Source organism: Hypanus sabinus, chromosome 30 (genome assembly GCF_030144855.1).
Source record: "Hypanus sabinus isolate sHypSab1 chromosome 30, sHypSab1.hap1, whole genome shotgun sequence".
NCBI classification, from domain to species: Eukaryota; Metazoa; Chordata; class Chondrichthyes; order Myliobatiformes; family Dasyatidae; genus Hypanus; species Hypanus sabinus.
In genome coordinates this window covers 12,110,120-12,132,967 of record NC_082735.1, presented here as the reverse complement: position 1 = coordinate 12,132,967, position 22,848 = coordinate 12,110,120, and positions in this window count along the sequence as shown.

Sequence of the window (22,848 nt, the reverse complement as noted above, 5' to 3'; positions counted from 1 at the left end):
CTGCTCTCCAGGCGGAGGATTTGCTTTGGTGCTGCCAGGATTAGTGTTGTTATTGGAGGAACACAAAGCTGCAAGGTTGCACAGTTAAGCCAAGATGTAAAGAAAATTCAGTGAGGGGCACAATTCTAGGCACATCGTGAATGGAAAACCAATCACACTAGTTTGGGATTGTTAGATATAGCAGCAGTATTGGGTTGCTTGGCCTATCCAATCTGCCCCACCATTCCTTCATTGCTGATTTCTTATCTTCTCCTGCCTTCTTCCAGTAGCATCTGACACCCTTACTAATCAAGAACCTGTCAAACATCGCTTTAAATAAAACCATTAACTTGGCCTCTGCAGCCGTTTGTGGCAATGAATTCCACAGATTCACTACCCTCTGCAAAGAAATTCCTCCTCATCTCTGTTTTAAAGCAACACCTTTTATTCTGAGGCTGTGCCCTCTAGTTCTAGGATCCCCCACCATATGAAATATCTTCTCCATGTCCACTCTATCATGTCCTTGCAATAGGTTTCAATGAGCTCCTCCCTCATTGCTCTGAGCTCCAGTGAGAAGAGGCCCAGAGCCATCAAACATTTCTCATACATTATTCCTGGGAACATGTGCCTCCTCAATGACAACACATCTTTTCTTAGATATGGGATTCACAACACTCCAAGCGTGGTCTGACCAATGCTTTCTAAACGTTATATCCTTGTGTTTATATTCTAGTCCTCTCGAATAAATTCTGGCATTGCATTTGCCTTCCTCACCACCGACTCAACCTGCAAGTTAAACCTTGGGGAATCCTTCACAGGGACGTCTGATTTCAGAATTTTCTCCCCGTTTAGAAAATAGTCTGTGCCTTTATTCCTTCTATCGAAGTGCATGACCCTACACTTCTCTACACTGTATTCCATCTGCCACTTTATTTGCCCATTTTCATCATCTGTCCAAATCTTTCTGCAGGCAGCCTGCCTTCCTCAACACTACCTGTGCTCCCCACTCCCCACCTATCTTTGTATCATCCACAAACTTGACCACAAAACCATCAAACACATCATCCAAATCATTGACATATAATGTGAAAAGAAAAGGTCCCGACCTTTGCAGAAAAGCACTCGCCATCAGCAGCCTGCCAGGAAAGGCCTCCTTTATTCCATCGTCAAGCCTCTTCCTAGACAAGCAATCTTCTGTCCATTCTAGTATCTTTTCTGTAATACCATGGACCCTTATCTTGTTTAGTGACTCCAAGTACGATACTTTGTCAAAGGCCTTCTGAAAATCCAAGTAAGCAACATCCACTAACTCTCTTTCATCTTTCCTGCCAATTAGTTCCTTATATTCCCTTTTCTGGAATATTGAATTCCCAAGTAGAAAAGCTGGTAAATGCCTACAGTTGCAAGTGTATAGAACATAGAAAATGGACTATAGCACGATGTTGTTCCATCTTTTCATTGGGATCAATCTAACCTTTCACTCTTTCATAGTCCTCCATTTTTCTATCATCCATGTGCTTAACAGTTTCTTAAATGCCTTTAACTCAGGGAGGTGTGCTTAGACCACTGCTCTGCTCTCTCTACCCCATGAATGTGCGGCTAGGAATCGCTCAAATGCCATCCATAAATTTGTTGATATACAACCATTGTTGGGAGATTTTCATCTGGTGATAAAAGGGCATACAGAAGTGAGATATACCAGCTAGTCAAGTGGTGTTGCAGCCACTCAACATCAGTAAGACCAAAAGAGCTGATCGTGGACTTCAGAAAGGGTAAGACGAGGGAACATAGAGGGATCAGAAGTGGAGAAAGTGAGCAGTTTCATGAGTGTCAATATATCTGCGGACCTAACCTAGGCATAATATACTGATGCAGCTAAAAAGAAGGCAAGCCTGCAGCTGTATTTCTTTAGGAGTCTGAGGAGATTTGGTTTCTCAATTAAAACACACAGACACTTCTACTAAAGTACCGTGGAGAGCACTTTGACTGGCCACACCACTATCTGCTATGTAGGGTGTTACTGCACAAGTAAGTTGTAGAAACTTGTCAACTGCATCATGGGTACTAGCCTCCATAGTATTCAAGACTTCTTCAAGGAGTGGAGCATTAGGAAGGCAACATTCACTATCAAGGATTCCCACCACCCAGGACATGCTTTCTTCTCATTGTTATGATCAGGAAGCAGGTACAGAAGTCTGAAGTTACACACTCAGATTCAGAAGCGGCTTCTTCCCCTCTGCCATCTATTTTCAAAATGGACATTCAACCTACAAACACGATCTCATTAGTTTTATTTCTCTTTCTTTTTGCACTACTTACTTTAATTTAACTTTTTAATAGACATATTTATTTAATCTAATTCAGTCTTTTTTTCCCTCCACATTTATTTATCAAAAACCAGCAGGGTTATGCTACATGCCTAATCTGCATCTGAACTGTCATTAAGACTGCAAAGCCAATCCCTCAACGGGCCTTTCTTCAGACTTTATGCCCAAAGTCTGACCAACAACTGAAAGAACAGAACAGGTGGCATTGAATTTGGTATTCAAAGTTGCAAATAAAGCACACAATATGTTATCATATACTGTCCTGGGGTCAATTTTCTCTCAGGCGTCAACAGGAGAACAAAGTAATGTAGCAGAATCAATGAAAAACTTTATACAAAAAAAGCTTTTTGTTTTGCATCAACATGCAAAAGATGACAAAACTGTGGAGGATAGATAGATAAGTAAACAAGCACACAAACTGAGAACATGAGCTGTAGATTCCTTGAAAGTGTGCCCATAGGTTATAGGATCAGTTCAGTGCTGAAGTTACCTACACTGGTTCACATGCCTGATGGTTGAAAGTTGATGATTGGAATTGGTATTAAACTTGGCTTTTTATTGTCATATGTACCAAGATACAGTGAAAAACTTGTCTTGTCTACAGCTTATACAGATCAAATTATTACATAGTGCATTGAGCTAGAATACGGTAGGACAATAACAGCGCAGAATGAAGTGTAAAAGCTGCCGAAAGAGTACAGTGCAGGTAAACAATAAAGAGCAAGGTCATAACAATGTGCAGTATATTGCCAAGAGTCCATCTATTTATATAAGAGGTCTATTCAAAAGTCTGAAAGCAGTGGAATTAGTAACTTTCCTTGAGCCCTGTAGTACATGCTTTCAGACATTTGTATCTGCTGCCTGATGGGAGAGAGGACAAAAAATATTCCGGAGCGGTTGAGTCTTTCATGACATTGGCTGTGTAAATGAGGCAGCGTGAAGCACAAACTGAGTATATGTAAGTATAGACAGGCTGACATTTCAGATGAGATTCATTTGTCAGAAAATTAATTTTATTTTCCAATGTCTGGCTTTGACCGATGAAAATGATGCACAATTTCAACAATTTTCAACAAGAAAGGTTGATATCTTACATGAACTTATTCAAAGCAGTTCATTATATATTATCATTATCAGAAGCTTCACTAAAGCTAAGTTTTGGATAAAGGTTATTGGTTTATGAGTTTATTATTATCATATGTACTGAGGTAAGTGAAAGGGTAATTACAAAGGTAAATGATTTAAATTAGCAGGAATGTATCATTACCTCTTCCTCATGCATTTCGATTGTCCTTTGGAATCAAGGATTAGACAGAGGGTCGGGAGCATCTAGAATGAGCTGCCAAAGGATGTCGTCAAGATGGGTATAATTCCAACATTGAAGAGGCACTTGGATAGGTACATGGAGGGGAGAGGCTCAGAGGCTTAAAAGCTGAATGCAGGCAATGGGGTCTACTAGGGAGGATGACACAAGAAATCTTGCAGATGCTGGAAATGTTGAGCAACACACAAATCCAGAGAAAACCCATGTTGTCACAGAGAGAATGTAGAAGCCCTTTATAGACAACAGCAGGAATTGAAACACAACCGATTTTACAGCTTGATAAAGTGCCTCATCCCTATTAACACCGTGAATAATATCTACAATTGCCTTTCCAAGAATTTGACATTAATGCAATCAAATGAGATCAAACCAGTGATCTACCAAGATTTTCATAATTGCCTCTCTGGGTACAGAGCAAAGCTTTCTCTTAACAATCTAATCCACTTATAACTCTCCCTCCAAGTCAATGTAAGTGAATCTTCAACTCTTTCTGCTCCTGCACCTCTCCTTCTCCTATTGTTTATACTTGTTCATCTCACATCTTCTTTACATTTAATTTCACTGGCCATATATTTGCTCTTTACTCCCCAATGATTCCATCTGGTCGAGACATTTCCAATCTAATACTCCTTTGCAATTTACACAAACATATGGCACTGATATACATTGAAATGAGCTCAGGTCCTAATCCCAGGCTCAAAGTTTTAAATGAACCCAAGGTGACTACCTACCTGTTGACATTTGTGTTTTTAAAAAGTGCAGTGAGACAGTTGAATTTTTGAAAAAAGCAATGCAGGACGTGTCTCTTCAGATTAGGAGACAGAGATAATTGGGTTTTAAATAAAGGAGAAAATGCATAAATTCATTGGTTCCTAAATAGCAAGTACTGGGTGATAATAATCATTAATTTAATAAAAAGCATAAATGGCTGACTAGATCAGATTGATCAATGCATCCAATTGCACAGCGAGTAACTGGCTCATGTATACTGAGCAAATTGATCAGTACAATGAAACAAATTAAATGGCCAACGAGAAGCAAGTGCCAGATTTGCTAGGTGTATTTCATTTAAAGGCTTAAAAGTTTTACTTACGAGTTTGCCTGCTCCAACCAAACCAGCCAAAATGAGCTTTGCTGCTATTGCCAAAGTAATGCAGGAACACTTAAAAACAAAACCATTGCTGATTGCAGAACACTTTAGGTTTCATGAGCAGAATCAAAAGGGAGGGGAATCCATTTCAGTGTATGTGGCTGAATTGAAGAAATTCCCCGAGCACTGTCAGTTCAGTAAGGGCTTAATGATATACTGAGAGATTGTTTAGTTGGTGCAATCGTACAAAAAAAATTCACAACTGGCTCCTAACAAAAGCAAAACTGACATTTAAAAGAGCAGTTGAAATAGCCGTATGAAGGGAAACATCAGACAGAGATGCAATTGAGTTGCAGTCTGGAATGAAAGTGAACGAGAACACAATTGCGACATTTGTACAGAAACCAACCTGGCCCAACAAATTGTGTTACTGTTGCAGCCAGGCTCACATACACCAGACCAATGCATGTTCAAAGGCGAAGCTTGCAGAAAATGCAACAAAGTAGGGCACATGTAAAGAGCATGTTGGTCAGACAAATGTAAATGAACTGCACAGGGAAGAGAAAAAAGACAAAGTCTCCAGTTGCATTTTTAAAAAGGGCTCTAATCTGCACGCTGTTGATGAAAAATCTGATAATGATGAGAAGTGACACAGGACTGTGTACCTTTGAGATTTTCATTTGAAAACTAACGATCGGCAAGCAGCATGGCTTACACCAGAAGTGAACAACAAATTAATTAAAATGGAATTGGACACTGGCGTGGTTGTTTGAGTCATTTAACAAAATAAGATTGAATGGCATTTCAAATAAATTGAAGTGATGCCTGCAGGTAGTCTGAATGACAGTCTTTTGTAAATTGCAGGACTGATACGTAACTGGCAGTGTTTGGACTGGAGGCCCAAGTCCAGTAGGAAAAATCAGCCCTCTGCCAGGTAATACTAACGAGCATATCATGTAATTTATAAAGGTTGTAACATTTGCAAATAGCCAGTTACAAATTAAGAGAGAGACTCAATCATAACTACAGAGTTCCCTGCAAAATTTGCATCTTGTGCATATTCGAGCACCTTATTCTTGAATAATCATATTCAATTATGAAGAACATGCTAGTGCAAAATGATGAGTGCATTTAACATTCACATCACCTGTACCACAATTACCTTTTACTGGAATTGTCAGAAAATGACTCATCTGAAACATAACTGAACAAAAGCAGTGTGGTAATATTATGATTACTTCTGAAAATTTCACCACTACAATAAGTTCATCAGGCTGCTGTACTGGTGAATTGAAATCAAGCTTCAGAAATCATCTTGAGGAGGATGAGAGTCCAACACTGTTATTGTGTTAAGCTGCTGAAAAGTCGATTGTTTACTCCCTTGATTACAATAGCAATGGAATTTTCTGTGAAGACATTGACGTAGGAATTAGAGAGATAATTCTTCTTAATTTCAACTAAACAGAATTTCTAGAGGTTAAGAATAGAAATAATGAGTTGTGTGAACCCTTACCTGGGCCTCACTATATTATCACATCTTCTTGCTGCAAAATAATTGTACCTTGTCAGCGGTGAATGTTCAGAAGATTTCTCGGCTCTAACAATGACAATGATGACAGAGGAAACTCAGGAGACAGCTAAGCACGCTGTTGTAGAATTACCAACTCAATGAAATTTGGAAATCCATGGGACTGCAGTTGCTCCACTGGCCCTGTGTATAATTTTAAGCAGAGGATTAAAACACTTTGCCTCACTGCAGACCAAACCACCCAAGATGGTGATGTCTTTTGTTGATTCTGTTATGGTTAATATTCTATGTATTTATTGAGTATTCCCTCAAGACAATCAATCTCAGGGTTCTATATGGTGACATTGTGGTGACCCACTTTCTGCGCAGGCGAACCGGCTCACAAATAGCCCGTGCGCGGGGAGAGACTTTGGTAATGCACCTCTGACGCCATTTCCGCCCGGAGAGGGCAGGAGACAGGGATTAAAAGCCAGCTGTTACGAACCCCGTAACTGGGTCACTTACCAGCAAAGATGGAGACATCCGTTGAAGTCTGATGATACTATTTTAACAGTATTTATTAGTAAAAATACCCAAAAATAATATCAATGCAAATATACAGATAATGTACTCCGTCAATACTAAATCTAAAAGTGTGGGTATAATAATAATCAATAACAAATAAGCTCTATCGTTGTCTAGGGGATAATGTATTGTCCGATGGAAATATAAAGTTCACTCAGTTCATGCAGGCTGCAGCCTTTGGGGATCGCTTTGTTGCAATGGTTGGAGAGAGAGAGAGAGAGAGAGAGAGAGAGAGATTTGGGAGAAAAACTTGCCGATTTTCCTTTTATGATTTTGATCTGTCCGGAGTCTCATTGTCGTGGCCTTTCACTTCTGGCCTCTCCTTTAGCTAAACCGTTCTTCCATGGTGAGCCTGCCAACCCAGGCAAGGGAGGACGCACACGAGCCCCCTCTGGCTGTTGCTATTAAACGCTGTCACGGGATTTCTAGCATTTCTCCTGGTGCATCTCAAGGGGTTGTTCCCCAGACCCTCTTTTATCCTTACTCATGGGGTCTCATATGTCAATCAGGTTGGGATGATGCAATCCCTCAACCAGCCTACTCTGATCGTCCCCTGAGGGGTTTCAATGAATAGTACAATACACAATTCCGTCTCCAAGAGACAATGGCCATTATCAGTGGTTCCATTTCGCTGAGGTCAGGACACATTCCAAACCTTGTGTATTCTGGACGTCTCTCTCTCACTTCCTGGGTCCCAGTCCCGAATTAATAGCGATCTTGCGATTCTCAAAAAGGAGGGGGTGACTTTGTACCCTTCAGCCCCTCAGAGTTGCGTCACATTCGTAACACACCCTTCCTTCCAAGATTTTTACCACAGGTAAAAATTAATTAATACAGAGTCTTACATGATTTCAGAATCTAACACAATACAAAAGAGTTTTTTTTCACTACAGAGTAATACAGTTAAACATTCAATTCAGCATCTAAACAGTTAGTGATTACATTGTCACTTCCTTTAATATCTTAACATCTTGTACCTTAATAAATTCTTTTAGCATCAGACTCCAATTTAATAACCACCTATTTTTATTCCTTTTCTTCAGCAAAACAAAACTAAAGTGTTGTGATCTTAGCTTACGTGTATATTACAAAAGTTCATGAAAATACTAATCTTTATTTTACTTTCAAACTTAACAGTCAATCTTCCATGGGGTTGTCTTTATTATTCACATGCTTTGTCGAAATCCCTTAAAACCAGATCCTGTTATTTAAAGTGGCATCCCGTCAACTCTCGCCCCTTTTCCAGTTAACTCCCATGTGGTTAGCTTGTATACCAGTGTGGAATAGGCTTTTGCTTGCTCCTTTCATAGGAGTTATTTTATCAATAATGTTTTCCAAACGTAGCCCATTTGCTGAATCTCCACACAATTCTTTATTTTTAAGCAAGTCATTAGTTTTATCTTCAGGACCCTTCATGCTATTAGTTTTCAGTTTAAACTCTGCAAGCGATCCCTCTTTATCCAAACAGCATTTCAAATTCTGCCTCTTCACAGCACACTCTTGAATAACAATAGCGCGTGGGGCACCTTTGCATCCCAAATCAACCTGTAATTGATTTGCAGGCACCGTGTTACCAAGCCATTGTCCCTGTAGCCTGGTTACTGCTTCTGACATCAATCCAGACTTTAAACTTTCTTCATTCAATTTAGGAACTACACTTTCCCTTTTCCTTCAATAATAATATTCACCTCACCACCTTTTATCTCCTCACTAACTTTTAACACACCTTTGAACACAAACAACTGGGAATTCTCACTTCCCACTATTACCACGGTTAACCCTTTTTTCACTGAACCAAGTCCATCTGACCCACAAGGACTGCATTCCTTTTCAACTGAATCAAATACCTCAGACTTTTTCTGAGTACAATTACTAGGTTCAGTATCACGTGCATCCACATCTTGAACACACTCAAATTGGACATCTGCCTCTTCCAGGCTTTCAATGCCCGTCCCCTTTTCAAATTCTAAATTCCCCTGATCCCCCCCAGTTACTCTCTGGGCAACTCCCTTCCGGAATAAACTCAACCCTGCGGGCTGAAACAACCTCATCTGCCAACCCAGCAGACTTCTTCAAGGTAATGGCATCCTTTTAATCTAGGACTGCCCTCATTTCATTACCGGGAACACCTTTAGAATTTTCAACTTCTTCAAACAGTTCTGTCAAACTAGACAGATCATCTGTGTCCAACCCTGGACCTTCTAACAGCCTTATCTTTTTCTCATTTTTACTCCGTTCCTCTATAAATTTCCTCCTGGCTAAGGGTAGGTCTATCTCCTCTCTCTTACTCTCTTTTACCTCCCTATTCTCCTTTACCACCCTCTAACCCCTCTTGGTACAGGGTAGGTAAAAACGTCTCAGCTAAATTGATACTGGTCTCTTTCTCAGCTGCCTTTCTCAACAGGCTGCGAGTGGCCGTGCATGCGGGATAGATCTTGGAACCTAGGGGCAGATCCTCAACACTTAAAGGCTGGCTCGAGAGCTCCGTGGCCAACCAAACGTCACCACCAGCTAAATCGTTACCCAGAAAGATGTCTACGTCAGTTCTCGGAAATTCTGATCGCACCCCTATTTCAGCTGGTCCAGATAACAGATCACAATTTATAATGATCCTATGCAAAGGTACAGCTTCTGCCCCTTTTCCTATGCCTCTCAAAGCCACCTCTCCAGTCTCGGGACCAAAATCTAGTACCGTACTGCGAATCAATGACAGCTCAGCTCCAGTGTCTCTCCAGATCCGCACTAGAACTGGTGTGTCTCCCTCTTTCACAGACACGGTTCCTTCTGAAATAAATTTCTCAGTCCCCTCTTGTATTCTGTCTACCTGGGGCTGTCTCATCCATTTACTGATCACCACAATACATCCTGTAGGGACTGCTGCTTTCCCTCTTCCTATCTCCTTCCTCGGAGCAAGGCACTTAGATACAATATGACCCACCTTTCCACAATTAAAACAGGTCAAGCCAGGACCTCTCCTGCCGTCTTGCCTTTCCCCCTCCTTCATTTTACCACTAGCTCCCGGCTGGATCTCTGCCTCAACCGGCGGGCTTCCTCTACTGTTCCCACAATCTTTCTGGTAACTTTTATTTGAGGAAAACTTTGTCTTGTGGGTTAGGGCATATTCATCTGCGAACCTAGCAAATTCGGATATGGACTTATTCGGCTTCTCGTTCAAGTACATCCGGATATCCTCCGAAACACAACCTTTAAATTCTTCAATTAGAGTTAACTCCCTGAGACACCAAAAATCCTCTTGCACCATTTCTGCTGCACACCAACGATCCACGAGCACACCCTTCTCATAGGCAAACTCTGCATATGTCTGATTCCACCCTTTCTTTAAATTTCTGAACTTTTGTCTATAGGCCTCAGGTACCAATCTGTAGGTCCGAAGAATGGCGTCCTTTACTTTCTCCTAATTCTCAGACTCCTCCTCCTCAATGGACAACGCCACATATGCCCATTGTGCCTTCCCTTTTAACACACTTTGTAACAACGCGACCCACTGATCTTTTGGCCACTTCTGATTCACTGCCACCTTTCCAAAATGCAAGAAATAACTATCAACATCCGTCTCCTCAAATGGAGGTACTAACCTAAACTCCCGATTAACATTAAACCTCTCCTCTCGGTCTGACCCTTGAGCTCTTCGCTCTTGCCTTAACTTCTCCAGGTCCATCTCATGTTGCCTCTGTTTCTCCTTCTCCCCATACTCCCTCTCCTTTTCTGCTCTCTCCTTCTCTTTTTCAGCTGCTTCCAGCTGTTTTAAGTTAATTTCATGCTCCCTCTGCTTCTCAGCTCCTTCCTGCTTTGTTTTCCTTTTCGGCTGCTTCCAGGTCTTTTAACTTAATTTCATGTTCCAACCTTAATTTCTCCAACTCTAACTGAGCCGTCCCACTAGCTGGTTCCTTTTCAGGGATATTTTCCAATACCTCAGCCAAAAACACGTTCTTCACAATATAATATTGAGTTATGGCCCTCCGCACCTCCTGCTTTTTCACTGACAACCTCACCTCTGTGAGGTTTAGTCCTTTTGCAATATTTATCAAGTCCGACTTTGTGGCAGTCTCTAGCGCCTCCAGAGTCAGGTTTTCTATAAATTCATCTACGTCCATCTTTGCCGGTTTCCCGTCTGGTTACCCGCGCAGCCAGATCCAAGTTTGGACTTAAAAACCTGATTTACTGGCGCTCCAATTTGGTATCAAATCCCGGACGAGCCACCACGTTGTTACAAACCCCATAACTGGGTCACTTACCAGCAAAGATTGAGATGTCCGTTGAAGTCTAATGATACTGTTTTTAACAGTAATTATTAGTAAAAATACACAAAAATAATATCAATGCAAATATACAGAAAATGTACATCATCAATACTAAATCTAAAAATGCATGTATAATAATAATCAATAACAAATAAGCTCTATCGTTGTCTAGGGGATAATGTATTGTCCGATGGAAATATAAAGTTCACCCAGTTCATGCAGGCTGCAGCCTTTGGGGATCGCTTTGTTGCAATGGTTGGAGAGAGAGAGAGAGATTTGGGAGAAAAACTTGCCGATTTTCCTTTTATGATTTCGATCCGTCAGGAGTCTCGTCATGGCCTTTCACTTCTGGCCTCTCCTTTAGCTAAACCATTCTTCCATGGTGAGCCTGCCAACCCAGGCAAGGGAGGACGCACACGAGCCCCCACTGGCTGTTGCTATTAAACGCTGTCATGGGATTTCTAGCATTTCTCCTGGTGCATCTCAAGGGGTTGTTCCCCAGACCCTCTTTTATCCTTACTCATGGGGTCTCATATGTCAATCAGGTTGGGATGATGCAATCCCTCAACCAGCCCACTCTGATCGTCCCCTGAGGGGTTTCAATGAATAGTACAGTAGTCAATACACAATTCTGTCTCCAAGAGACAATGGCCATTATCAGTGGTTCCGTTTCGCTGAGGTCAGGACACATTCCAAACCTTGTGTATTCTGGACGTCTCTCTCTCTCACTTCCTGGGTCCCAGACCCGAATTAATAGCGATCTTGCGATTCTCAAAAAGGAGAGGGTGACTTTGTACCCTTCAGCCCCTCAGAGTTGCATCATATTCGTAACACAGCACCACAAAGTTTGAATAAACTAGTCTCAAAATGACTTACCGACTGCTTGTCATTGTTTCTAGCTCTGTATGTAGTACATTGCTACAATATAAATATACTTTGAACTTTGAGTTCAGGATGCCAGTTCTTTCACTGGCTGTCAAGGTTTCTTCATCACTTTGAGCATTTTGATTTTGCTTTCTTACAGACATATTTTAAAACAATTACAATCCGAATGAAAGTTAAAAAGAAAAACAAGCTTAAATCTACAGTGTATCACAGGAGAGTGGTAAGCACCCCAATGATCCAAACATGCTTTAAGATGAAAAGAATTTGAAATTTTTATCCTTGTGTTTCATAAGTTCATAGAGCCATTGTCCAACATGGAAACAGATCTGTGACACAAACTATCCATGCCAATCAATTTGCCTATCAAGACTAATCACACTTGCCCGCATTAGGGCAACATCCTTCTATTACCCTCCTATCATACACCAATCCAAATGTCTTTTAAATGCTGTGTTTGTACCTGCGTCTACCATCTTCTCTAACCCACCACCCTCTGTGTGCAGAAGTCACCCCTCAGATCTCCTTTAGAATTTTCTCCTCTCAACCTAAATCTGTGTCTTCTCATTCCAGTTTCTCTTAACCCTGGAAAAAGACTATAACTCTTATATATATATAAAATATACAGTGCTTCAAGGCTGCCACCATCATCCCCGTGCCGATGAGGTCTTCAGTGTCCTACCTAAATGACTACCGTCCCGTTGCACTTACATCCATCATCATGAAGTGGAGAGGCTCGTCATGAGGCATATCAAGACCCTGCTGCCCCCCTCACTGGACCCCCTGCAGTTTGCGTACCATCTCAACCGCTCAACAGACAACGCCATAGCCACCACCCTCCAACTGGCCCTAACTCACCTGGACAAAAAAGACACATACATTCGGATGCTGTTCATAGACTTTAGTTCAGCATTCAACACAATCATCCCTCAGAAACTGATTGGAAAGCTGAGCCTATTGGGCCTGAACACCTCTGTTTACAACTGGATCCTGGACTTCCTGACAAGGAGATCTCAGTCAGTCCGGATCGGGAGCAGCATCTCCAACACCATCACACTGAGCACGGGGGCCCCCCAGGGCTGTGTGTCCAGTCCACTGCTGTTCACTCTGCTGACCCATGACTGTGCTGCAACACACAACTCGAACCACATCATCAAGTTCGCCAATGACACAACCGTGGTGGGTCTCATCAGCAAGAATGACGAGTCAGCTTACAGAGAGGAGGTGCAGCAGCTAACGGATTGATGCAGAGCCAACAACCTGTCTCTTAATGTGAATAAAACAAAAGAGATTGTTGTTGACTTCAGGAGGGCACGGAGCGACCACTCTCCGCTGAACATCGACGGCTGAACATCCACAGATGCCACCCGACCTGCTGAGTTCCTCCAGCGTTTTGCAGTGCATTGCTTTAAATGTATAAGGTCAAAAGAGTTGATTCTTGAAACTGTGAGCTCACATGTAGCACCATTTTCTATGACACTTATTAAACCTCTGTTTCATCCTCTAACCACCTTTGATCTAATTACTATTACTTTCGGAAATGTACAGAAACAAGAGCAAATCTGTTCTTCATTTTTTCCTTCCTCTGTCATATTATTTTTGGACATCCTCAGTTTTTTTTTCTTGAAAACCCTCCCAATGATTGTGCTTTCTTCTCTTTTTTTTGGCAACATTGTAAGACTTTCCCCTCCACTGTTTTTTTTTAACTCCATTAGCGAGTGATTGCTTTTCTCTTGCTTTTATTTCTCAGAAGATTGCATATTCTTGCTGGATTTGTCAATCAAGTGATTTACCTTTTAATCTGCAGAAAGTGCTGGGAAGACTCAGTAGGCCAGGCAGCAAACTGTGAAATGAGAAACGGAGTTAATATTTCAGGTCAGTGACCCTTCAGATCTGGAGAAGTGAGAATAGAAGTGTGAATTCTCATGCAGAGAGGTGAGGGAATTAGGCAAGGAAAGAAAATGTCTTCCTAGAACAGAACCCATCACTATAAGGGTTAAGGGACGGAGTGGTAGTGTAGTGGTTAGCACAGTGTTTTGCAGTACCAGTGACCCAGGTTCAATTCCCACCGCTGTCTATGAGAAGTTTGTACGTTCTCCCCGTGACTGCATGGCTTTCCTCCGGGTGCTCTGGTTTCCTCCCACAGCCCAAAGATGTTCCAGTTGGTAGCTTACTTAGTCATTGTAAATTGTCATGTGATTAGGCAGGGTTAAGTCATGGGGATTGCTGGACAGAGTGTCTCAAAGGACCGGAAGGTCCTTATCTCAACAGCAAGCAAAATATTCAGCAAACGCAAGAGGTTCTGCAGATGCTGGAAATCTTGAGCAACACACACAAAATGCTGAAAGAGCTCAGCAAGTTAAACAACACCTGTGGACTGAACTAATGAAGGGCCTCAGCCTGAAATATTGACTATTCCCTCCATAGATGCTGCCTAATCTGCTGAGTTCTTCCAGAATTTTGTGTACGTTATCCTCTATGCTGAACATACAATCTAATGGACAACATCAGTAGGCCCAGCAGCATCTACGGAGAAAAGGATACTTATCACAAACAGGAGAAAATCTGCAGATGCTGGAGATCCAGGCAACACGCACAAAATGCTGGAGGAACTCAGCAGGCCAGGCAGCATCTATGGAAAAGAGTACAGTCACCGTTTCAGGCTGAGATCTTTTGGCAGGACTGGAGGAAAAAAAGCTGAGGGATAGATTTAAAAGGAGGGGGAAGGGGAGAGAGAAAAACTCAAGGTGATAGGTGAAACCTGAAGGGGGAAGGATGAATTAAATAAGTTGATTGGTGAAAGCGATACAGGGCTAGAGAAAGGGGGAGTCTGATAAAAAAGTTCAGAAGGTCTTAGAAAAAAAGAGAAAGGGAGAGCATCAGAGGGAGGCAGGGGTGGGCAGGGAGATAGGGTGACAGAGGGAAAAGGATTGGGGAATGTTGAAAGAGGAGGAGGGGGGCATTACAGAAGCTTGAAAAATCAATGGTCATGCCATCCGGTTGGAGGCTACCCAGACAGAGCACAAGGTCTTGTCCCCCCAACTTGAGTGTGGCCTCATCATGACCGTGGAGGAGGCCATGAACAGACATATTGGAATAGGAATGGGAATTAAAATGGGTGGCCACTGGGAGATCCGGCTTTTTCTGGGGGAACGAGCGTAAGTTCTCACCGAAGCGGTCTCCCAGTCTACATTGGGTCTATACATCCTTTCCTCCCACAAGTATTGTATAAATCATTAAGTTCTTCCAGAAGATTGTTTGTTGTTCCTGGTTTTCAATGTCAGCTGTCTCTTGTGTGCCAACTATACTCACTTACCTGGCTGAACTCTTCTTTGCATTAAATACCTTCTTCAGTTTCTCCAAATCAGTAAGTGTAGTTACAGGAACTTGCATCGCCTGAATTATACCTGTCTCCTTGTGGGGTATGTGAAGCAGTTCTTGCTTTATTCACACTCAGAGCCCCTTCCCCAATTGGTTTTCCTGGTAGATTGATCTCTGAATTAGAGAGTTGTGTCATCACTTTTACTTTCAGTTCCCACCCTGCTCTTACTGAGATCTTCTAGATGTTATATTGGAAAGTGCCATGAAAGAGGAGATAAACACAGAGTACGCTGCAGATGCTGTGGTCAAATCAACACGTACAACAAGCTGGAGGAACTCAGCAGGTCAGGCAGCATCCGTGGAAACGAGCAGACATCGTTTCAGGCTGACTTGCTGAGTTCCTCCAGCTTGTTGTACGTGTTGATGAAGGAGGAGATGGTTGTTGCTGAGTTCCTCCAGCATTTTGTGTGTGTTGCTCTGGAGTTCCAGCATTCGTAGAATCCCTTGTATTTGAGACTCTTCCTTTCTTGTCTTCCATTTTCATTGTTGGGCATAGCCTTGAGACTATCCATTATGAACACTCCAATATCCATGGCTAGGACAACTTCTACCACCCTACATGCTGTAAGGACCCAATTCTTTTCCACTAGATCTTGTGCCTCTGTCCTATCTCTATGACTTTCTACATCTGTTCATTTAAGATGTGTATATTTTTCCTTAATCAGGCCATCCCCTCTGCCATAGTTGATTGGGGTTTCTTGTTTCTCTTGCACTTTTGATCTCCTCCACTCCGAGTAAGGATAGGATTCCCCCTGTCCTCTCCTTAAAAGTCATGAGAGATACAATGTGGGAGCAGGAATTAGCTTACCAAGTCTGTATTGATCTCCAATTTACACTAATCTTATACCAATCCCATTTCTTATCCTTCCCACATTCTCCACCTCTGCCCCCACCCCCCAAATTCCATCACTCACCTACACGCTAGGAGCAATCTGTAGTGGCCAGTCAACATACCAACCTGCACATTTTTAGGATGTGAGAGGAAGTAGATCATCTGGAGGAAGCCCACGAGGTCACAGGGAGAAAGTCTAAGCTCAATACAGAGAGCACTGAAGACGGGATATAACCAGGGATTCAATAAATCTGGCCAGCACAAATATACAGTTATCTTTAATTTTAATCTCCTTCAACAGATTGCATCAGTGAGATCTTCTCCTTCTGTTCCCCTCAATGAACCCCTGTATCACTCTTCCATCTCCATTAACTACTCCCTTTCATGACATGTTCTGCTGCAACTTTGTCCTTTTGCCTCTTCTTTTCCCATCAAGCAGGGGAAAACAATCCTTCCAGGTGAAGGCAGCAAGTCATTCTCATTATTTGTAATCCAGTGTGATGCAGTTAGTACTCAGTATGTAGTCCCTTTGACTCTCGTACTTCACGTTATTGTGTACCTTCTTGTGACATAGAAGGAAGCCATTTGGCCCATTGTCCATGCTGGTTCTCAGATCCTCAATCCCATTACCCACCCCAACCTATTTCTCTACAGTTTCGCCTCTGCTGCTCACCAGTAGAGTAATGCGCGGTAGGCAAGCAACTCACCAGCGTGTCTCTGAGGCATGGAAGAAAACCAAAGTGTCCATTGGAGGCCCACACAGTCACAGGGAGTACAGTGGTCAAAATGTAACCAAGTTAGTAGAGTTGAGAGGTATATTGAAGAAATTAAATATAATCTGGGTGACTATTTCACCTTGTTCAGTATGCAAGAGTGACCCAGAGCTTCCAGTTACTTTAATTATCTATTTCATTCACACTCTGATGTTCTGTCTTTGTCCTCCTACACTGTTCCAGTGAAGTCCAACGTAAGCTTGAGGGACACTTCCACTCACCCACAGTCTTTCATTTATATGAAAATAACTGAGCAATTTCAAGCCACTAGCTTTTCCCATTTATGTCTGAATTGGCCATTAACGTATTCTCTCTTCACAGATGCTGATTGACATGGTTTCTTCCCCCAAGCTATCAGACTCCTCAATACCCAGAGCCTGGACTGACACCTTGCCCTACTGTCCTGTTTGTTATTTATTATAATGCCCGCACTGTTTTTGTGCACTTTATGCAGTCCAGTGTAGTTCTGTAGTCTAGTGTAGCTTTCTCCGTGTTGTTTATTTTATTATTACATAGTTCAGTCTAGTTTTTGTACTGTGTCATGTAACACCATGGTCCTGAAAAACGTTGTCTCATTTTTACTATTCACTGTACCAGCAGTTATGGTCGATATGACAATAAAAGTTGACTTGACTTGACTTGACTTGAATTTTTCCAGCATTCCCTTTTATTTTATATTTCCTGTGGCTCACAGCTCTAACACGTTCTCTTATCTTCTCATCTCTCACTAATTGCCCCATTTATCTATTGACTAGACAGCTTGTATACCCTATATGTCCTTGGTCTCCAGCCCTTGGTTCTCTCCACTTCTCCCCAGCTCTGCAATTTAAAAATTTTCCCGTTCCTCAGTTCTATCTTTGACCTCTGTGTCTCCCTCCAGTGATGCTGCCTGAACTGTTGAGTCTTCCTAGAATCTCTGCAGTCTTTGCTATATTTTTAAGTACCTTTTACTCCACTTTCTCAAACTAAGCAATTTGCAATTTGGACATATGCAATTGTCTTTATTTAATATCTAATTTCAAATACTGTCAAGTTCAAGGTAAAATTCTGCCCTACCTCGATCAAAGTTTCCTCATAATGAGCTCACTTATTAATCCGGTACATCACACACCAAAAGATCTGGATTCCTGATCAGCTTTCTCCTATATTGTAGTGCAACAATATTTTATAATTTTTTTCTCCAAGCTATGTTGCCAACATGTTGTCTCTCTACTTTTCCCCATTTCTTTCTTGGTTGAAGTGTCTCATGTGGAGCATTTATCATTCAAAAGCTATGTCCACAATTATTTTGATCTCTTGTCTGTTATCTCCATCTATTTTGAACAGAGAGCCATAGAGCACTGCTATGCACATGTAGCTCATTTGACGTAACTAGTCAGTGCGAAATTGTCATTCAGCCTATTCCCCATACCTTTACCATACCCCTCCTCCTCTTTCATCCATGTATGTGTGTACTGCTCCTCCATCCTTAACTTCTGAGCCTGCATTACAGTCTCTATATTATCCAGGAACTTACTGTTTTTTTCCTTCATTTTTTGTCCTTCAAACTTTCCAAGTATTCTGGATGAGTCAGCATATAGGGAGGAGGTGCAGTGGCTAACGGACTGGTGCAGAGCCAACAACCTGTCTCTGAATGTGAATAAAACAAAAGAGATGGTTGTTGACTTCAGGAGGGCACGGAGCGACCACTCTCCGCTGAACATCGACGGCTCCTCGGTAGAGATCGTTAAGAGCACCAAATTTCTTGGTGTTCACCTGGCGGAGAATCTCACCTGGTCCCTCAACACCAGCTCCATAGCAAAGAAAGCCCAGCAGCGTCTCTACTTTCAGCGAAGGCTGAGGAAAGTCCATCTCCCACCCCACATCCTCATCACATTCTACAGGGGTTGTATTGAGAGCATCCTGAGTAGCTGCATCACTGCCTGGTTCGGGAATTGCACCATCTCGGATCGCAAGACCCTGCAGTGGATTGTCAGGTCAGCTGAGAAGATCATCGGGGTCTCTCTTCCCGCCATTACAGACATTTACACTACACGCAGCATCCACAAAGCAAACAGCATTATGAAGGACCCCACACACCCCTCATACAATCTCTTCTCCCTCCTGCCATCTGGGAAAAGGCACCGAAGCATTTGGGCTCTCACGACCAGACTATGTAACAGTTTCTTCCCCCAAGCTATCAGACTCCTCAATACCCGAAGCCTGGACTGACACCTTGCCCTACTGTCCTGTTTATTATTTATTGTAATGCCAGCACTGTCTTTGTGCGCTTTATGCAGTCCAGTGTAGGTCTGTAGTCTAGTATAGCTTTCTCTGTGTTTTTTATTACGTAGTTCAGTCTAGTTTTTGTACTGTGTCATGTAAACCATGGTCCTGAAAAACGTTGTCTCATTTTTACTATGCACTGTACCAGCAGTTATGGTCGAAATGACAATAAAAGTTGACTTGACTTGACTTGACTTGACTTGAAACTATCTACCCTATCTATGACCCTCATCATCTTATAAACCTCAGTCTTCTGCTCTCCAGAGAGAACAATTCTATTTCATCCAATCTTTTCCTGCAGCTAGAGTCCTCTATTCCAGGCAATAAGCTGGTGAATTTCTTCTGCATTCTTTCTAGCATGACTATAAAATCATAAAGCACTGCAGCACAGAAACAGGCCCTTCATCTCCTCTAATCCATGCCAAATCATTATTCTGCCTAGTTCAATTGACTTGCATCTGAAGCATAGCCTTCCATACCCCTCTCATCCATGCACTTACCCAAACCTCTCTTAAACATTGAAATTGAACCTACATCCACCCCTCTGCTGACAGATCATTCCACACTCTCTCACTACTCTCTGAAGTTCCCCTTCAGAATCCCATTAAATATTTCACCTTTCACCCTTAGCCCACGGCCTCCAGTTCTAGTCTCATCCAAACTGCTTGCATTTACCCTATCTATACCCCTCATAATTTTGGATACCTCTATCAAATCTCCCCTCACTCTCCTAAACTCCAGGAATAACCTATTCATCCATTCCCTATAACACAGGTCCTCATGCCCTGGCAACATCTCTGTATTCTTTCTATCTTATATATATCATTCCTGTTTGTAGGTGACCAGACCTATATACGATACTCCAAATTAGGCCTCAATGTCTTATGCAACTTCAACATAGCATCTCAGCTCCTCTTCTCAATACTCTGATTAATGAAGGCCAATGTTCCAATATTGAGTAGTCGATTGGTCTGTCCCAAAGGTGTAAGAAGCTCCTTCCCTCTGCTAGCCTGCAGGTCATCCTTGGGTAAGGTTTAGCACCTGCTTAGCTTCCCCCTGTCCCCCCGATCAGGGTTTTGTGAAGCTATGGGAGAAGGTGGTGGATGGTCATATGAGCAGCTGGTGCATATCACAAGTCCAGGTTATGTGACTACTAACTCCAGGCAGACAATCTCTGAAGAGTATTGATAATGGCTGGAGTCACCCCTCTTGTGAAGACACTGCCCAGAAGAAGGCAATGGCAAATAACTTCTGCAGAAAAATTTGCCAAGTACAGTCATGGTCATGAAAACCCCCTGATCACCCATGATCATGCATGATGAATGAACTAATTAAAGGTTCAAATTTCAAAGGTTTGAATGGTACAATTTAATGTCAGAATAATGTATACAATATACATCCTGAAATGCTTTATCTTCGCAGCCATCCACGAAAACAGAGGACAGCTCCAAAGAATGAATGACAGTTATGTGTTAGAATCCCAAAGTCAAACCCAGTTCGCCCCTCCCACACGTAAGGGGCAGCAAGCAATGATTCCCCCTCCCCCTACCGACAAAAAAAAAGCAAGCATCAGCACTGCCACTGAGCACTCGAGTGTGAGCAAAGCTACAGCAAAGACACAGACTTGCAGTTACCCCAAAGACTTTGCGTTTCACTCGGTATATGACATACCACAGGTTCTCTCTCTCCCTAATAAGGGATGAAGGAGTGCCTCCATTTTCCCAGCAAGCAGGGAGACATGACAAAAAACTCACTGGTTTATGATGTTAGAAGTCCATTGCATCGTTTTTTTCAAGCTCGGTGCCTGACGATCGCAAATATCCCTGGTCTCCAGGCACATAGTCATAGAAAACCCAACTCCCCCGACGACATACACGGGTTTCCTGCTGTGACACTGACCCTCGATCTGCCTGCCTCCAGAGCCCCAAGATCCTAGGCTTCCAAATCCAAGCTGGACCCCTAGGCCGAGCCTTTGACATGCCGAACAACTACGACTAATCTTGGAACCCCAAGAGCAGGTCTCATTCCTGCAAAGAACCGTAGTCAGCGTGTTACTCCAGGTCAGCATCTTCAAAGGTGTATAAAGCTCTCGTTACAGCCCTATCTACAACAATGGAAGTTTCAGGAGTTATGGATATGTACTCACACACCTGCTTTAACTGTTCTGCCTATCCAATATTAGACATCCCAAAATGCATTATCTTGTACCTGTCTGGATTAAATTCCATCTGCCAGCATTCTACCTTAATTTCTAGATTATCTTTGTATGTCCTCTACCCTTAGGCAATCATCCCCATTATCTACAATCCCACCAATTTTCATGTTGTCAGAAAGCCTACATCGTTGTTCTTGATCCGGTCTGCAGACTCCGGACTCCGGGTCTTGTAGCCGTCCCTCATTTCACCCTTGAGCCCAATTAGTCACACCTGTGGATTATCGTGGCTTGTTGGGGCTCAAGGAAGCACACCTGATGCCCATTGGCTGGCGGTATATATAGAGGGCTCTGGGACTGAGTGGAGTTTGGGGTGGGTTGTTCTGTTTACCTGGTTTGGAGCACCTACTGTAAAGATGAGTAAGTCTGACAGCCACCCTGGACTGAGCTCCCTTCCTATCCCTTGCTTCTGTTGGGTAAGTCAGGCTGGCCTGCTTTTGCCTGGTGGAGGGCTCTGCCCCTTCCTGTCCCTTGCTGCTGATGGGTTGTGCCCTGCTACCTAGCCAGGTGTCCCTTGACCTGCCCAGGCCCCTGTGTTCCTGCCTGGGAGGTTTGGGCCCTGCCCAGGAGTTATGTGGCCTGCCCAGAGAACTCTGGGGTCCTGCCTGAACTTCAAGACTCTCTCTGAACCCCTGAATCACCTTGAATGTCATGTCCCTCATGCATGCCACAGTCTCCACATCTTGTCTATTGTTTAGTTGTTCCTGTCCTGCTCCTAGTACTTCAGTGCCTGTGTCCTGCACTTGGGTCCAGTCTCCTGTCCCCTTATGACAATCAGACCACAGGCACTTTCATCCAAGTCATTTATGTCTATATTACAAAAACACATTGATCCCTGTGGTAAGGCCTTCATTAATCAGGGTTGACCATGCATGTTATGTCCCAGCTATCTATGCAAGCCAAGGCAGTACTATATTGTGAAAAACCTGTGGCCTATGCAGCAAGATCCTTGTCTCCATGCAGCTGATGAATCCAAAGGAGCAGTAGACATCAATAGAGTTTGGCACCAGCAGCATCACAGGAGATGCCATTTCTTGTTGAGCTCAATGCAGGACTGACTTAGGGACTCCAGCTCTGGATTCTTCCTCAAGGATTAATGCTGCAACCTTTCCAATGACTGGATATAGCACAAGGCAGCTGAGGTTTGAAATCAGAGTTTTCCTTTTCCTAGGTGAGCTGCCATTCATGGTTGATGAGCCCCATCTGCCCAAGACGATTGGTTTTAAGGCACCAATAACCCACCTTTGCACCTTCTCCTGTCAGTAGAAGCAGCTCTATCCAGCTTTGTTTTCACGATGCTGTTCCACTTTGTTCTTCCCATGAGAAGTTGCTCTTCTAATATGTCATTTTCATTTGGGTGAGTTTGAAAACAACTGACAATGCAATTTGGTGCTTGTTTTTTTTGAAATATTGGTACAATGGTACCTTG